The sequence below is a fragment of the Chelonoidis abingdonii genome, chromosome 6 (genome assembly GCF_003597395.2).
Source record: "Chelonoidis abingdonii isolate Lonesome George chromosome 6, CheloAbing_2.0, whole genome shotgun sequence".
Taxonomy (NCBI): Eukaryota; Metazoa; Chordata; order Testudines; family Testudinidae; genus Chelonoidis; species Chelonoidis abingdonii.
The window spans coordinates 134,627,383-134,631,263 of NC_133774.1; positions in this window are offsets into that span (position 1 = coordinate 134,627,383).

Consider the following 3,881-nt stretch of genomic DNA (forward strand, 5'->3'; position numbering starts at 1 on the left):
TTTGTTGAGTCCAGAGCTGATGGTGTCAAATTTGCAAATGAACTGAAGCTCAGCAGTTTCTCTTTGAAGTCTGGTCCTGAAGTTTTTTTGCTGCAGGATAGCCACCTTAAGGTCTGCTATAGTGTGGCCAGGGAGGTTGAAGTGCTCTCCTACAGGTTTTTGTATATTGCCATTCCTGATATCTGATTTGTGTCCATTTATCCTTTTCCGTAGTGACTGTCCAGTTTGGCCGATGTACATAGCAGAGGGGCATTGCTGGCATATGATGGCGTATATTACATTGGTGGACGTGCAGGTGAATGAACCAGTGATGGTATGGCTGATCTGGTTAGGTCCTATGATGGTGTCGCTGGTGTAGATATGTGGGCAGAGTTGGCATCGAGGTTTGTTGCATGGATTGGTTCCTGAGCTAGAGTTACTATGGTACGGTGTGCAGTTGCTGGTGAGAATACGTTTCAGGTTGGCAGGTTGTCTGTGGGCAAGGATTGGCCTGCCACCCAAGACCTGTGAAAGTGTGGGATCATTGTCCAGGATGGGTTGTAGATCCCTGATGATGCGTTGGAGGGGTTTTAGCTGGGGGCTGTATGTGATGGCCAGTGGAGTCCTGTTGGTTTCTTTCTTGGGTTTGTCTTGCAGTAGGAGGCTTCTGGGTACACGTCTGGCTCTGTTGATCTGTTTCCTAATTTCCTCGTGCGGGTATTGTAGTTTTGAGAATGCTTGGTGGAGATTTTGTAGGTGTTGGTCTCTGTCTGAGGGGTTAGAGCAGATGCGGTTGTACCTCAGTGCTTGGCTGTAGACAATGGATCGTGTGATGTGCCCGGGATGGAAGTCCAGAAGTTAACTGCAACCATTAAGGAAATCCTGCATGGTTTAGTAACGCCCCAATTCTGCCACCTAGTGACAAAGGAAGATTAACCTAGACTTTCTCAAAGGGTGAGGGAGCTGGCTCAGGGTTAAACCTGGACTTTAAAAGCCATTCCCTTATGGGATAACGCAGAGGGTACCACACTAGTGGCAGTTCTCGACAGCTTTCCGCGTGTGTAGGACAGAGGCAGAGTAACTCTAGAGAAAGTGGGTATAACCAGATGCAGTGTATGCTGGCCCCGATCTGCTAGTCAGCTCAGAAAAGGGTCACATCCATGATTCAGCCAGCAGCACATCCTCATACTGCTTGAGCTGCAACTTACAGACCTTTGCTCGGTAAAGATTCCGGTGCCACATGCACAGAAGCACAAGGGCTGGGGGGAAGGGGAATAGCCACATCACAGGATTCTGTCTCTCCAAAGCTTGCGAACCCCTATCTGAATCAGTGCAACTTATTAAGGGGCCAGGGGAGTCATCCAAGCTGAGTGATACATGAAAAGGACATCATCTGCATCTAGTGAAAATGTACACTCCCCTCCCTGTCCAGGATCCTATCCATGTATCTGTATTGCCTGGAACTCATTGGTAAGGATGCCATGGGGAGCACAAACAGCAAAAGATAGAAAGGGCACTGCTGTTCCTGCTGCTATTAAGGGAAAGAGTGAATAGCCTGGTATTTGGGGATGTTCCCACAACCAAAACATCTGGGCAAACAAAATTGACTTCTACAACCTGGTTTTGGAAGCAGCCCAAGCAGAGATCCCCCAGCTGCATCCCTTCCCGCAGTGCTTCATTTCCCCATCTGCAGCTAAACTTTCCCACCTCTGTAAAGGAGATGAGCAAAGCTGTTCAAGTGCAAAGTAAAACATCACCACCTGTTTACAGCTGGGAAGACAGGCCTGCTTCCTGCTCCGGACCTGGCTGCCTGCAAAAACTAATCTTCACTAACACATGCAGGAATCTGAGCTGCTTACAGGCCTGTTTAATTATGAATTAATAACATCTATCATTAACTAATAATTAAATATGGAAAAGCCTGAAATACAACTCAGGTCTGCTGACCCCCAGTTCCTTGCTCTTAACTACTAGAAAATTTCTTTTCCCTGAGATAATGTGTAGATCTTTACTAAAGCCACGATGGAAACAGCAGGTGGAAGTAAAGCTGCAGGGCTTAAGCTTTACTGGAGGCAAATGGGCCTGTTTCTGATCTTGCTTACACTGATGTAAAGCAGGACCCACTTAAGGTGACCAGCTGAGAGGAAGAAAATATTGGGAGACATGGGAGGGGGGTCACCAGCGGAGAAAAAAAAAAAAAAAAAAAAATCAGAGTGCCGCCGGCGGAGCAAAAAAAAACAAACCAGGAGTGCAAAATATCGAGACAGTCTCGATTTTATTGGGTCACCCTAGACCCACTGAAATCAGTGGCAATAGACCAGCGCAGGAGGAGAATCTGGCCTAATATCTTAAAACTTCATTTCCTCGTGAGTAAATAGACCCTGATTCCTGAAAGCATCTCTGGTCAGGAAAGCCCTGAAGGATGTGTTTTAAATACCATTGACTTCAAAATTTCAGCACATGCTAAACTTTGAGTTTTCCTGAGTTGGGGGCCTTAGAGCATAAGCTAAAGCTATTTGCAACAGCTGGCTGAGATAAACAAGGAAGTAAGACAAAGGGCATTTGCCCTCAGTGCTGAAGGGGAGGTTTTCTGCCTTCTGCAATTATTTGTACAATACAGAACTTGGAGGGCATTTTTTGTTCCTGTAAACTGTATTTAGATTTCCCAGTTGGAGGAATCCATGACACTTGGGGTTAACAAGGATGCTACGAAATGTATGTAGATTGTCCAGAAAGCCAAACAGTCTTGGTTTTATCCCACTGAAATAAACATTGTCATGCAAGATAGACATGCTGCATTCTTGGTGATTAAAGCATATGTTGGAGCAAGTAAATAGAGCAAGGAGCTGCAAGGGGAAAGAGAAATGCCAGCTATGTGTTCCACAGTGAATTTTATCTTCCAGCTCCACCTGCTTTCCAACCCTGCTTTGTTTTGTGTGTGAAATAGGAAAGAGGGTTAGGTTGAGCCAATCTCATGTCAGGAACAGGCTGGGAACAACTAATAAGAGGGCTCCTCTGGAAAGCCATATCTCTTTGCTCGCGGGAAGGAACAACTACAATAAGATGGAGTTTTTCACTCTCTGTTCAGAGCAGCTGTGTCGACAACAGGAGCCAAGGTTGTCTCTTCACCTCTCCCTACCCAGGGTAGGAACAACTGTGTTTTCCCTTTCTGCACAGAAGGCAAGACAATCATCCCCCATCTGCTGAATTCCATGGCGAGAGACAGAATCAAACCTTCTTCTAGTGGAGTCAAGTTTCATCATGGGACCCAATGAATCTAACACCTAGCCAGCGTAGCTGGCCTGGGTTCTGCAAAGATGGCATGTGCAGTCACCATCCTCCTTCCACCCAAACCTGTGGAACTGCCCCATAGGTTACTCCATAGATATTTCACTGCAGCATAAAGCAGGACCAAAGGACCTCTCTAAAGGAGGACCAAGGAATTTGGGTCATCCCTTTCTTAGGCCACCCATAGCTTAGCCCCAACCATCTCTCAATCTGGATGCATTCCCTGCAGGATGTGAACCTGAACGCTCCCAAGGAATACACCCCCGCCCTCCCTGCAGTGCATCAAAATTGGGCTGGTTTCATTGTCCAGGGAACCTGCAGGTTTGGAACTGGCCTCTATGAGCAAAGTGAATCTTCACTGTGTTATATCCTTGGGGGCAGCCGGTTTAGGAAGAAATCACTTGAGGCCAGACAGCAGACAGCTAACAAAACTACCATTTATTTACAGACAGAGCTCGCCTAACCGGCCGAAGCTGGCTGGGCTATCCCCTAATAATCTAACTCAGTTGCCATAGGAACAAAAACCATGACAACCAAATACACAACATATTCCTCCCCCCCAATAAGAACATCCCCTAAATAAAACACACACTAGACTAGAGAAGGAGGGTAGA